This window comes from Anolis carolinensis, unplaced genomic scaffold (genome assembly GCF_035594765.1).
Source record: "Anolis carolinensis isolate JA03-04 unplaced genomic scaffold, rAnoCar3.1.pri scaffold_11, whole genome shotgun sequence".
Lineage (NCBI taxonomy): Eukaryota > Metazoa > Chordata > Lepidosauria > Squamata > Dactyloidae > Anolis > Anolis carolinensis.
Genome location: NW_026943822.1, coordinates 13,257,319 through 13,272,716, shown reverse-complemented (window position 1 = coordinate 13,272,716; position 15,398 = coordinate 13,257,319). Strand labels below are relative to the sequence as shown.

The window sequence follows — 15,398 nt, the reverse complement described above, 5'->3', positions numbered from 1 at the left end:
ACTTGTAAAATGTGGGCTAGACAAAACTACGGTTAGGTGGATCTGTAATTGGCTAAGCGAACGAACCCAAAGGGTGCTCACCAATGCGTCGTCTTCATCATGGAAAGAAGTGACAAGTGGAGTGCCGCAGGGCTCCATCCTGGGCCCAGTTCTGTTCAACATCTTTATGAACGACTTAGACGAAGGGTTAGAAGGCACGATCATCAAGTTTGCAGACGACACCAAACTGGGAGGGATAGCCAACACTCCAGAAGACAGGAGCAGAATTCAAAACGATCTTGACAGACTAGAGAGATGGGCCGAAACTCACAAAATGAAGTTCAACAGGGACAAATGCAAGATACTTCACTTTGGCAGAAAAAAATGGAATGCAAAGATACAGAATGGGGGACGATGCCTGGCTAGACAGCAGTGTGTGCGAAAAAGACCTTGGAGTCCTCGTGGACAACAAGTTAAACATGAGCCAACAATGTGATGCGGCAGCTAAAAAAGCCAACGGGATTCTGGCCTGCATCAATAGGGGAATAGCGTCTAGATCCAGGGAAGTCCTGCTCCCCTCTATTCTGCCTTGGTCAGACCACACCTGGAATCACACTGTGTCCAATTCTGGGCACCGCAGTTGAAGGGAGATGTTGACAAGCTGGAAAGCGTCCAGAGGAGGGCGACTAAAATGATCAAGGGTCTGGAGAACAAGCCCTATGAGGAGCGGCTTAAAGAGCTGGGCATGTTTAGCCTGCAAAAGAGAAGGCTAAGAGGAGACATGATAGCTATGTACAAATATATGAGGGGAAGCCATAGGGAGGAGGGAGCAAGCTTGTTTTCTGCTGCCCTGCAGACTAGGACGCGGAACAATGGCTTCAAACTACAGGAAAGGAGATTCCACCTGAACATCAGGAAGAACTTCCTCACTGTGAGGGCTGTTCGACAGTGGAACTCTCTCCCCCGGGCCGTGGTGGAGGCTCCTTGTTTGGAGGCTTTTAAGCAGAGTCTGGATGGCCATCTGTCGGGGGTGCTTTGAATACGATTTCCTGCTTCTTGGCAGGGGGTTGGACTGGATGGCCCATGAGGTCTCTTCCAACTCTACTATTCTATGATTCTATGTTTCTATGATTCTATGGTCACTGGTCAAAAAAATGTTGGGAACCACTGATCTAAAGAGTCCCTTCCAGTTTGATAATTTTGTTATTTTGCCTGTTGAAGAGTTTTACCTGAACTCAGTCTTCCTTTGAAAGAGTGGCGCTGACAAAGGAAACTGCCGAACGTGTTTGGCAACACCTTCCAAATGAAGTTCCCTATATGGCCGTTCCATTGACATGAAAGGATATGCTTTCGCTTTGAAGGGAGATCTGCCTCCCCAGATTCAATTTTCCCCAACTGGAAGAAAGCAATCACACTGCAGTGTAAACACACACAGAGTCTCACCTTCCATTTGGCCAGAGTTTCACCGTTTGGGCCTTTTAGATGAGCTCCAGCTTCACCACAAATCGATCCTTTAATGACCTCTACCACGTCATGGCGAATACAGCCCGTACCTCCCGTGTTAGCGTTTCAACTGTTGGAAGAGCAGGCTGCTGCATTCATCATTCTGATTTCCCAAGAATATTCTCTCCCAGGCAAGGAGATGCTTTTGTCTTCCAAACAGAGAGAGGGAAAAGAGAGCCATACAGCACTACCTAAATCCCCTTCCTTGCAAATTGGTACCATGCCGATTAAGAAAATTTGAACAAATAGGCGTCATTTATCCAGACTGCGAATTTGGGGATTGCTTGGAAGTTAAAAATTACGGGTTTATAGCTGAATGCTTCACTGGCTTCTTCATCAGGAAAAGATGTTCAGAGTTACCCAGGAAAAGAAAGATTGCTGTGAGTTTTCTGGGTTGTATGGCTGTGTTCCAGAAGCATTCTCTCCTGACGTTTCACCCACATCTATGTCAGGCGTCCTCAGAAATTGTGAAGTCTGTTGGAAACTAGGCAGGTGGGGTTTATATATCTGTGGAATAATGTCCAGAGTGGGAGAAAGAACTCTTGTCTGTTTGAGGCAAGTGTGAATGTTGCAATTGTCCACCTTGATTAGCATCGAATAGCCTTGCAGCTTCAAAGCCTGGATACTTCCTGTCTGGGGGAATCCTTTGTTGGGAGGTGTTAGCTGGTTCTGATTGTTTCCTGTCTGGATTTCCCCCCATTTTTTTTTTAAAAAGTCATTGAACTCCACAAGCATTGTCGAAGGCTTTCATGGCCGGGATCACAGGGTTGTTGTATGTCTTTCGGGCTGTGTGGCCATGTTCCAGAAGTATTCTCTCCTGACGTTTCGCCCACATCTATGGCAGGCATCCTCAGAGGTTGTGAGGTATGGATAAGACTTTTTTTCTTTTCTTTTTTTCTTTTTCCTTACTTTATCCATACCTCACAACCTCTTAGGATGCCTGCCATAGATGTGGGCGAAACGTCAGGAGAGAATACTTCTGGAACATGGCCACACAGCCCGAAAGACATACAACAACTCCACAAGCATTTGGACAAGTTCGAAAGAAAGGAGGAAACCATTAAAATGAACAAAATCTGGCTAACAGTATTTAAAAACTCTAGACTCAGGATAGCCAATAAAGAGCAACACTCAAACGGGGGAAATCCTAACAGGAAACAATCAGGGCCAGCTAATACCTCCCAACAAAGAATTCCCACAGGCCGGAAGCAGGCAAGCTTTGAAGCTGCAAGGCCATTCAATGCTAATCAAAGTGGCCAATTGCAACATTCACACTTGCTTCAAACAGACAAGAGTTCTTTCTCCCACTGGACATTATTCCACAGATATATAAACCCCACCTGCCTAGTTTCCAACAGACTTCACAATTTCTGAGGATGCCTGACATAGATGTGGGCGAAACGTCAGGAGAGAATGTTTCTGGGACGTGGCCTTACAGCCCGGAAAACTCACAGCAACCCAGTGATTCTGGCCATTTTTGGAAGGAAGGGGAAGGAAAAAGTGACAGCGCTTTTAGGACTATTTGGTTTTTATTTTTGTATAAACACTCCCTTTTGGGATGCAATATTAAAGGTATTTCAGGTATAAAGCATATTAAATGAAACAGTTGTGGGAGTGGGATACAATCCAGAAAAATGTAAATCGAGACCCTTGCCCTACATTTTCAAAGAGCTGCATAAGGTGACACAGGTTTTTCGGATCCATTTGGTCAGTTTGGGCTGATGTGTGAAAAAAGTAAAGCATCTTATCAAAACTCAGTTTCCCAGGGTTCAAAACTGTCTCTGAGATATTACTTTTGCAATGGCCAGAACTCTTGTATTAATATGTTTAGTGAGCCATGACATCATTGTCTTTGTCCATATCTCTGCTAATGGATTGGAATTTGTGGATATAATTCAATCCAGCAGTCTCTCTTTCGAGCCTTCCTTTGTAATTTCCTTGTACAAGGACTGCAGACTGTAACTCACTTACCATGTGACCAGGAAGCGTGAACTGTTCTACAGCTGCTGGTTTTGGTGTATTGCCATGTCTAACGTCAGATATGTTTCGGTTAGTCTAATATGGGCACTTGATGAACCAACCTGGACACATAATGTTATGTGAGAACGTAGAAATACTGGACCATGTCAGACTACACAAAGAAGCCATTGAAATCCATAAGCATGTGGACAATTTCAACAAAAGGGAGGAAATCATGAAAATGAACAAAATCTGGCTGCCAGTATTAAAAAAAACTCTAAAATCAGGACAGTAAATAAAGAACAACACTCAAAAAATGGCCAACCTAGCAGTTCAAAAACATGTCAATGTGAGTAGATAAATAGGTACCACTCCTGCGGGAAGGTAACGGTGCTGTATGCACTCATGCCGATTACATGACCTTGGAGGTGTCTACAGACAACGCCGGCTCTTCGGCTTAGAAATGGAAATTAGCTCCAACCCCCAGAGTCGGACACGACTAGACTTAACGTCAGGGGAAAACCTTTACCTTTACCTGCCTTACTCAAAAATCAGAGGAATTCCAGACAAGAAACAACCAGGGTCAGCTAACACCTCCCAACAAAGGATTCCTTCAGTCAGGAAGCAGCCTGAGTTTGAAGCTGCAAGGCCATTCAATGCTAACCGAGGTGACCAATTTGCCTGAGGCAGAGAAGAGTTTTTTTTTCTCCCATCCTGGGCATTATTCCACAGATACATATACCCCACTTGCCTAGTTTCCAATGGACCTCACAACTTCTAACGATGCCTGCCATAGATGTGGGTGAAACGTCAGGAGAAAATGCTTCTGGAACATACAGCCTGGACAACTCACAGCAACCTTTCTACACTCTTTGGCTGGATCTATGATGCCATATAATCCAGATTGTCGAACCAGATAATCCAGATTGTCTGCTTTGAACCAAATTATATGAGTCTACACTGTTTTATAATCCAGTATAAAACCAATGCAGAATAAAAGTGGCACTAATAGTTCCCTCGATGGGGACTCTGTACTGCTGTTCATGCAGCCCAGAACTGCATAGGCTTTTGTTGTTGCTGCTGCTGTGCTGGAAAACTATGACTGTTGCTTTTCTTGCAACAGAGCCGATCTTAAACATTGTTTATTTCAGCCTAACATTCATTGATCTTTGATCATTGATCTTTGATCATTGATGCCAGCAGTGATGTGCAGGATTCCAGGGAGAAATGCAGACTCCGATGACCACAATCCACATCTCACTTTTCCTTCTGGGCCATTGTTTACATTCCTCAATCTGTAGCCATGCCTTTATATTGGCCACAGAGGGAGGATGCTCCACTCACCTAACAATAGGAGCTCCAGTCCATAAAAGAGTATACTGCCATAAATCTCATAGCCTTTTAAAATGCCACGAGAAGACTCTTTGCTAGTCTTTTAAATGTGATTAAAGCAGCTTACTTGCATGGAAACATCAGTCAGCATTAAAACCACTGTAAGTAATCGGGATAAACAAAAGCACACACAGGATGGGGAGACGAGGGAGCGTTCAGACCCAGATTTGTTTCTGCAACAGCAGAGGCAAGAAAGACTTCTATGTTGCATGGAAAACTACACATCTCCTTAATGCACCAGACTACTTCAACAGAGGTGGGAAGTTCTGGTAGGGACAGAGAGAAAATAATATCATGTCAGACTACACAGAGAAGCTATTGAAATCCACAAGCATGTGGACAACTTCAACAGAAAGGAAGAAACCATGAAAATTAACAAAATCTGGCTACCAGTATTGAAAAACTCTAAAATCAAAACAGTAGATGGGAACCAACACTCTGAGGGCTAATGACTGAACAAAGGATGCCCCCAGGCAAGAGACAAAAACCTTTCCAATGCTAATTAGGGTGATTAACTGAAACATTAATGCTGGCTTCCCAGTGACAAAGGACTCTTGCCACACCCTGGACTCTACAAAGATATATATTTTTTCCTTTCCTTACTTAGTTTATCCATACCTCACAACCTCTGAGGATGCCTGCCATAGATGTGGGAGAAACGTCAGGAGAGAATACTTCTGGAAAATGGCCACACAGCTCGAAAGACATACAACAACCCTGTGATACCGGCTATGAAAGCCTTTGACAACACAGAAAATAATATTTTGGTCAAAGTTCCTTTTGGGTTGCTGTGAGTATTCCAGGCTGTATGGCCATGCTCCATAAGCTCCTGACTTTTCACCCACATCTGTGTTAGACATCCTCACAACCTCTGAGGATGCCTGCCATAGATGTGGGCGAAACGTCAGGAGAGAATGCTTCTGGAACATAGCCATACAGCCTGGAAAATTCACAAGCAATCCAGTGATTCCAGCCATGAAAGCCGTTGGCAACGTAAAGTTCTTTTTGCGTTGAGATCAGGTGGAAGAGAAAATGTGCTTAGATGGGTTTTGCAAAGTCGAATCCATTGTACAATAACAAGACTAGTGTCACTTTACCCATATCTTTACAAAGGCCTACAAAAAAAAGGAGCCAACTGAGTGTTTCTCCCCACCAGCCTGTGGCACAATAGCATCTATGCTAGGATTGTGCTTTTAATATCTCTCTGGATCTTAACCCCAGGGACACGTATGAGATACTTTGCTGGCAAGCTGCCTCCTTAATGTGATTTTTATTCACTCTTCTCAAGCCTATAGGGAGTGAGGGTACACTGAAACAATATCACATAGTGTTGTTGAAGACTTCCATGGCTAGAATCACTGGGTTGTTGTGAGTTTTCCAGGCTGTATGGCCATGTTCCAGAAGCATTCTCTCCTGACATTTCTCCCACATCTATGGCAGGCATCCGCAGAGGCTGTGAGGTCTGTTGGAAACTAGGCAAGTGAGGTTTATATATCTGTGGAATTTCCCGAGTGGGAGAAAGAACTCTTGTCTGTTTGAGGCAAGTGTGAATGTAGCAGTTGGCCAACTTGATTAGCATTGAATAGCCTTTCCGCTTCAAGGTCTGGCTGCTTACTGACTGAGGGAATCCTATGTTGGAAGGTGTTAGCTGGCCCTGATTGATTCATGTCTGGGATTACTCTGTTTTCTGAGTGGCCATTGAAATCCACAAGCATGTGGACGAATGGCCTTGCAGCTTCAAAGCCTGGCTGCTTCCTGCTTGGAGGAATCCATTGTTGTGAGTTGTTAACTTTGTTCCAGCCCCCGGTGACACAACGTATTAAAGCGCTGAGCTGCTGAACTTGTGGACTGAAAGGTCGCAGGTTCAAATCCGGGTAGCGAAGTGAGCACCCACTGTTAGCCCTAGCTTCTGCCAACCTAGCAGTTCGAAAACATGCTCATGTGAGTAGATCAATAGGTACCACTCCGATGGGAAGGTAACTGTGTTCCATGACCTTGGAGGTATCTACGGACAATGCTGGCTCTTTGGCTTATTTATGTATTTTTAATGTAATGTTTTATCCTGTGTTGTTGTTTTAATTGATATATTGCATTACTGTTTTATCTGTTTTATATTGTGATTGTATTATGTTGCTTATATTTTGTCCTTATGTTGTTTGGGCCTCTGCCCCATGTAAGCCGCCCCGAGTCCCCACGGGGAGATGGTGGCGGGGTATAAATAAAGATTATTATTATTATTATTATTATTATTATTATTATTATTATTATTATTATTATTATTATGAGCACCAACTTCCAGAATCGGACATGACTGGACTTAATGTCAGGGAAAACCTTTACCTAACTGCCTCTGATTGTTTCTTGTCTGGAATTCCTCTGTCTTCTAATTGTTGTTCTTTATTTACTGACCTGATTATAGAGTTTTTAATACCAGATTTTGTTGATTTTCATGAACAAAGCAGCCAGGCTTTGAAGCCGCAAGTCCATTCACTGCTAATCAAGGTGGCCAATTGCAACATTCACGCTTGCCTCAGGCAGACAAGAGTTCTTTCTCCCACCCTGGATATTATTCCACAGATCTATAAACCTCAATTGCCTAGTTTCCAACAGACCTCACAACCTCTGAGGATGCCTGCCATAGATGCTTCTGGAGCCTGGAAAACTCAGAGCAATCCAGTATCACATAGTTTGGGAAGAAAAAAAATGTAATTTGCAGGAGGTTTATTCACCAGCTCCAAGAAGCAATTTACTAAAAAAATGCATTAAAATGGGAGGGGATGGGATTATACATCAAACGCTCTGTATAGTGGCTGACTTACCTTTTTGAACATTGACCTAAACCAGGGGTCCCCAAACTAAGGCCCGGGGGCCGGATGCGGCCCATCGAAGCCATTTATCCAGCCCCCACGGCACAAGGGTAGAAGGGGGTTGGGCTAAATGACCCAAGGGGTCTCTTCTTCTCTTACAACCCTTATTATTATTATTATTATTATTATTATTATTATTATTATTATTATTATTATTAACATTGAGGCTGGGTGGCCATCTGTCAGGGATGCTTTGCTTGTGCTTTCGGTGCACAAAGGCAGAAAGGGATTGGACTCAATGGCCCAAGTGGTCTCTTCCAACCCTATTTATTATTATTATTATTATTATTATTATTATTATTATTATTATTATTATTATTATTACAGTAGAGTCTCACTTATCCAAGCCTCGCTTATCCAAGCTTCTGGGTTATCCAAGCCATTTTTGTAGTCAATGTTTTCAATATATCATTATATTTTGGTGCTAAATTCGTAAATACAGTAATTACAACATAACATTACTGCGTATTGAACTACTTTTTCTGTCAAATTTGTTGTCAAACATGATGTTTTGGTGCTTAATTTGTAAAATCATAACCTAATTTGATGTTTAATAGGCTTTTCCTTAATCCCTCCTTATTATCCAAGATATTCGCTTATCCAAGCTTCTGCCGGCCCGTTTAGCTTGGATAAGTGAGACTCTACTGTATTATTATTATTAACATTGAGGCTGGGTGGCCATCTGTCAGGTATGCTTTGCTTGTGCTTTCGGTGCACAAAGGCAGAAAGGGATTGGACTAAATGGCCCAAGTGGTCTCTTCCAACCCTATTTATTATTATTATTATTATTATTATTATTATTATTATTATCATTGAGGCTGGGTGGCCATCTGTCAGGGATGCTTTGCTTGTGCTTTCGGTGCACAAGGGCAGAAGGGGGTTGGGCTAAATGACACAAGGGGTCTCTTCTTCTCTTACAACCCTTATTATTATTATTATTATTATTATTATTATTATTATTATTATTATTATTATTATTATTATTATTATTGCTCGGTGGCCAACTATAGTCCGGCCCTCCAACGGTCCGAATGATCGTGAACTGGCTCCCTGTTTAAAAAGTTTGGGAACCCCTGACCTAAACCAATAGGTTGATGAACTTCTTTGTTGCTGGGGAGAAGTGGGGTGCATTGCCTCTGACAGGTAAACTCAATGCAAAGCTGACTTTTCTGTAAAGGCAAGGGAGTGTTGAACACACAGCTGCAGCCTCCTCCCTTCCTTACACAACAGCTCCCAAGGAGAATGGATTACTTGCATTCATCAACACTTCCTTACCCAGTCTCTGCTCAAGTTTCAGAAATGATGGTTGTAGGAGACGCAATTTCAATTAACCTGCCTCAGTTACCCCGCTGTTCTTTTGTTATGTAACTAAAACCCTGCATTAGGCTGGCGATCTACAAGTGTATATGCGGGTTGGAGGTCAGGCTGCAAATGACAATAATAAAAACACCAAAGATGGTGTGATTTATGGCCGCATTTCTCTCTCACACATACATAAATACACACTCAAGAGATACAGGGCTCTTATTTTACAATCACGGTGAGAAGCCGACACATTTCCACCACACAGTGATTTTCCTAGCCACCAAAAATTAATTAAAACACATCAAAGTTAATTTTAAAAAATAGAGGTAATCTGCAGCATGTGACAAGACACAAGAGAAATGTCAGGAGAGAATGCTTCTGGAACATGGCCATATAGCCTGGAAAACTCACAGCAATCCAGTGACCCCGGTCATCAAAGCTTTTGACAACACATTAGACACAAGAGACTCCAAGTTGCCTGGAATGAAAAGATACTGAACCATTCCTCTCTCAAAATCCCACTTTTGCAAGACAATGCAAACTGATTTCACCCACATCTATGGCAGGCACCCTCAGAGGTTGTGAGGTATATTGGAAGCTGGGTTAGTGAGGTTTATATATCTGTGGAAGGTCCAGGGCGGGAGAAAGAACTCTTGTTTGTCTGAGGCAAATATGAATGTTGCAATTGATCACCTTTATTAGCATCGAATAGCCTTGCAGATTCAAAGCCTGGCTGATTCCTGCCTGGGAGAATCCTTTGTTGGGAGGTGCTAGCTGGCCTTGATTGATTCATGCCTGGAATTACTCTGTTTTGTTAGTGTTGCTCTTTATTTACTGTTCTGATTTTAGAGTTTTTAAAATATGTTCATTCTTCATGGTTTCCTCCTTTCTTTTGAAATCGTCCACATGCTTGTGGATTTCAATGGCCACTAAGAAAACACAGTAATCCCAGACATGAATCAATCAGGGCCAGCTAACACCTTCCAACAAAGGATTCCCTCAGTCAGTAAGCAGCCAGACCTTGAAGCGGAAAGGCTGTTCAGTGCTAATCAATTGCAACATTCACTCTTGCTTCAAACAAAGAGTTCTTTCTCCCACCCTGGACATTATTCCATGGATATATAAACCCCACTTGCCTACAGACTTCACAACCTCTGAGGATGCCTGCCATAGATGTGTGAAACATCAGGAGAGAATGCTTCTGGAACATGGTCATACAGCCTGGAAAACTCACAGCAACCCAATGTCACATAGCTTGGGAACCAAATACAGTAGAGTCTCACTTATCCAACATAAACGGGCCGGCAGAACGTTGGATAAGCGAATATGTTGGATAATAAGGAGGGATTAAGGAAAAGCCTTAAGGTAAAGGTAAAGGTTTCCCCTGACGTTAAGTCCAGTCATGTCTGTCTCTGGGGGTTGGTGCTCATCTCCATTTCTAAGCTGAAGAGCCGGCGTTGTCCGTAGACACGTCCAAGGTCATGTGGCCGGCATGACTGCATGGAGCGCCGTTATCTTCCCGCCAGAGCGGTACCTATTGCTCTACTCACATTGGCATATTTTCGAACTGCTAGGTTGACAGAAGCTGGAGCTAACAGTGGGCACTCACTCCACTTCCGGGATTTGAACCTGCGACCTTTCGGTCTGCAAGTTCAGCAGCTCAGTGCTTTAACACATTTTGCCACCGGGGCTCTAACATCAAATTAGGTTATGATTTTACAAATTAAGCACCAAAACATGTTATACAACAAATTTCAACAATCAATACACAGTAATGCTATGTAGTAATTACTGTATTTATGAATTTAGCACCAAAATATCACAATGTATTGAAAAGATTGACTACAAAAATGTTGGATAATCCCGAACGTTGGATAAGCGAGTGTTGGTTAAGTGAGACTCTACTGTAATGTAATTTGCAGGAGGTTTATTCACGAGCTCCAAGAAACAGTTTACTACAAAACTGCATTCCAATGATAGGGGAGGGGATTTTACAGGATTTTACATCAAACGCTCTGTATAGTGTCTCATTTATCTTTCCGAACATTGACCTAAACCAATAGGCTGATGAACTTCATTGTCTCTGGGGAGAAGTGGGGTGCATTCCCTCTGACAGGTAAACTCAATGCAAAGCTGACTTTTCTGTAAAGGCAAGGGAGTGTTGAACACACAGCTGCAGCCTCCTCCCTCCCTTACACAACAGCTCCCAAGGAGAATGGATTGCTTGCATTCACCAACACTTCCTTACCTAGAAACATACAGGAAGACAGCAAAGAACCTGCAGAAGTTGTTGGCAGCACTTTTTTGAATGACTTTTCCTTGGAGGCTTAGAAAGGATGGAAAGGGAAAGGGTAAGGAAAAGGAAACTAGTATCCATGTGTTGTCGAAGGCTTTCATGGCCGGGATCACAGGGTTGTTGTATGTTTTTCGGGCTGTATGGCCATGTTCCAGAAGTATTCTCTCCTGACATTTCACTCACATCTATGGCAGCCATCCTCAGTGGTTGTGAGGTCTGGGTTGCTGTGATTTTTCTGGTTGTATGGCCATGTTCCAGAAGCATTCTCTCCTGACTTTTCACCCACATCTATAGCAGGCATCCTTAAGAGCTTGTGAGGTATGATTTGCTGTCAGTTTTCCGAGCTATATGGCCATGTTCCAGAAGCATTCTCTCCTGACTTTTCACCCACATCTATAGCAGGCATCCTCAGAGGTTGTGAGGTATGATTTGCTGTCAGTTTTCCGGGCTGTATGGCCATGTTCCAGAAGCATCCTCTCCTGACGTTTCGCCCACATCTATGGCAGGCATCCTTAGAGGTTGTGAGGTCTGGGTTGCTGGCAGTTTTCCGGGCTGTATGGCCATGTTCCAGAAGCATTCTCTCCTGACTTTTCACCCACATCTATAGCAGGCATCCTTAAGAGCTTGTGAGGTATGATTTGCTGTCAGTTTTCCGGGCTGTATGGCCATGTTCCAGAAGCATTCTCTCCTGACTTTTCACCCACATCTATAGCAGGCATACTCAGAGGTTGTGAGGTATGGAGAAACTAAGCAAGGAAGGTTTATATACCTTCAGGGTGAGAGAAGAACGCTTGTCAGTTGGAGGGCAGCTCCTACAAGTCCTAACAGCCTACTGTCTGGGTTGCTGTGAATTTCCCGAGCTGTATGGCCATGTTCCAGAAGCATTCTCTCCTGACGGTATGCCCACATCTATGGCAGGCATCCTTAGAGGTTGTGAGGTATGATTTGCTGTCAGTTTTCCGAGCTATATGGCCATGTTCCAGAAGCATTCTCTCCTGACTTTTCACCCACATCTATAGCAGGCATCCTTAGAGGTTGTGAGGTATGATTTGCTGTCAGTTTTCAGGGCTGTATGGCCATGTTCCAGAAGCATTCTCTCCTGACTTTTCGCCCACATCTATGGCAGGCATCCTCAGAGGTTGTGAGGTCTGGGTTGCTGTGATTTTTCTGGCTGTATGGCCATGGTCCAGAAGCATTCTCTCCTGACTTTTCACCCACATCTATAGCAGGCATCCTCAGAGGTTGTGAGGTATGGTTTGCTGTCAGTTTTCTGAGCTGTATGGCCATGTTCCAGAAGCATTATCTCCTGACGTTTCGCCCACATCTATGGCAGGCATCCTTAAAGGTTGTGAGGTATGATTTGCTGTCAGTTTTCCGGGCTGTATGGCCATGTTCTAGAAGCATTCTCTCCTGACGTTTTGCCCACATCTATAGCAGGCATCCTCAGAGGTTGTGAGGTCTGGGTTGCTGTGATTTTTCTGGCTGTTTGGCCATGTTCCAGAAGCATTCTCTCCTGACGTTTCTCCCACATCTATGGCAGGCATCCTCAGAGGTTGTGAGGTATGGAGAAACTAAGCAAGGAAGGTTTATATACCTTCAGGGTGAGAGAAGAACTCTTGTCAGTTGGAGGGCAGCTCCTACAAGTCCTAACTGCCTACTGTCTGGGTTGCTGTGAATTTCCCGAGCTGTATGGCCATGTTCCAGAAGCATTTTCTCCTGACGTTTCGCCCACATCTATGGCAGGCATCCTCAGAGTATCTCTTCCCAATATCCAAAGAGCCATAATAATAACTGAATATTCTACTTGAAGGACAAAGGTGCAAACCACTGTATTTAACTTGAGTTAGGTGAAAATACATATTCCACTACTTTATTCTGTCTTAGGGCCCTTCCACACAGCCTTTTATCCCAGAATATTTGCTTTGAACTAATGACACTGTGGACTCAGATAACCCAGTACGAAGCTGATACTGTGAGGTTTTCTGCCTTAATATTCTGGGATATTGGGCTGCCTGGAAGGATCCTTAGAGTCTCTTTCAGACTCTAAGGAAGGGGTGGCATGGCATGTTAAGCTATGGCCAGATCCTTCCTTCCCTTCTTCGGGACCCATTGACATATTTCTCTCTACTTCATCCTCAGAACAGGCCTTCAAGACAGAAAGGTGCCCAAAGGGACATTTGCTCCTCAAGCTGGCCAGCTGTTAAAGGGACAAGAGCTAATTTCTCCCAAAAAAAGAATCCCGCGGTAGGAACACGCACACACACATATACACACACCCCGATCCGTGGGGCTGAGCGACCCATTCATTCCCATAATTATACTTCGGAGGGGAGAAGGAAATTAAGTAAGTCAGCCCAGCGCCCAGCAATCTCCTTTTGCTGCCCTTCGACTTGCCTCTGGATCTGGATGCTCCTGGATTCCTGCACCTCCAGCTCTTCTTCTGCCTCTGCTGGGACTTGGCGACAGGGAGGAGGAAGATGAAGAGGAGGAGGAAGGGGCAGAAGAGGAGCCCCCCAAGCAGGCCCCCCATGGCGACCCTTCTGCGATGAAGAGGAGATGCAACCGCGGGGCAAAGAAGAACAACAAAGCGGTGGTCTCCGGGGTTGGGAGCTGTCCTTGGTGGGGCTCTGGGCGCTTGCCCCCCGCCCGGCCCTCTTTGTTTGGGAGCCTCCAGAGCCCAGTCCAAGCTGCTTCCTCTCCGGGCAAAACAGAGCCGCCTCACCCATGCATCCACCGGCCAGAGCAACGCAGGAGCCGGGGAGGGACCAAAAGCACCCCCTCCCCAACTAGAAAGAGGCCCCGCCTGGCTCCAGCCCCCTTGACTCCAAAGTAACGCCCACGGAGTTCAAGGGAGACCTTCCTCTTCCCCAACTCCCAATTGGGACCCTCTTGGCGCAATGTCGGGGTCGGGAAAACAAAAACAAGGTTTGCCAAAGCCTCCAGGATCTGCTAGCAACAACAATGCAGTGGACTTGGCAGAGAGGATGCTTCAGGGAAAGAAGCAGCCTGTTTAGCAAGCCTTCATAGAATCATAGAATAGTAGAGTTGGAAGAGACCTCATGGGCCATCCAGTCCAACCCCCTGCTAAGAAGCAGGAAATCGCATTCAAAGCACCCCCGACAGATTTATTTAATATTTATTTATTTGCTACATTTATATGCCACCCTTCTCACCCCGAAGAGGACTCAGAGCGGCTTACAAATTAAATTTACATACAATATTATATAAGTATAGTACAATACTGGTAACAAATTACTATATTGTACTGTATCAACATATTGCAATATTATTAGTAATATTACATGTAAAATATGATATATAATTAATATTATTATATTGTATCATTAGTATTACAGTAGAGTCTCGCTTATCCAACGTAAACAGGCCAGCAGAACGTTGGATAAGCGAATATGTTGGATAATAAGGAGAGATTAAAGAAAAGCCTATTAAACATTAAATTAGGTTATGATTTTACAAATTAAGCACCAAAACTTCATGTTATACAACAAATTTGACAGAAAAAGTAGTTCACTACGCAGTAATGCTATGTAGCAATTACTGTATTTACGAATTTAGCACCAAAATATCATGATGTATTGAAAAGATTGACTACAAAAATGTGTTGGATAATCCAGAACGTTGGATAAGTGAGACTCTACTGTATATCGTATTACAATATAATATTATGAATATTATATGTATATACAATATGTTATAATTATTACATATTGTAAATTATATTGTATATATATATTTATATATAAACACACACACAGATGGCCATCCAGCCTCTGCTTAAACATCCTGAATTCTTGTCAGCATATGTTTGGTTTGGGGATCTGTTGTATTGTATATCTACAGTAGAGTCTCACTTATCCAACATTCTGGATTATCCAACACATTTTTGTAGTCAATGTTTTCCATGCATTGTGATATTTTGGTGCTAAATTCATAAATACAGTAATTACTAGGTAAAGGTAAAGGTTTCCCCTGATGTTAAGTCCAGTTGTGACCGACTCTGGGGGTTGGTGCTCATCTCCATTTCTAAGCCGAAGAGCCGGCGTTGTCCATAGACACCTCCAAGGTCATGTGGCCGG

General features: G+C 43.6%; 1 protein-coding gene across 2 annotated transcripts in view; it reads right to left on the bottom strand.

Annotated features, from left to right (window-relative positions):
• minar1 (membrane integral NOTCH2 associated receptor 1) overlaps positions 1-14,310 on the bottom strand; it is a 41,133-nt gene extending 26,823 nt beyond the window's left edge. The window contains exon 1 of one of the 2 annotated variants that reach the window (XM_062963045.1): positions 13,696-14,310. The gene's annotated coding sequence lies outside the window, so the exon portion shown is untranslated. The remainder of the gene's footprint in view (positions 1-13,695) is intronic. The other variant, XM_003225898.4, reaches the window with a different exon arrangement.
• Positions 14,311-15,398: the final 1,088 nt, after the last annotated feature.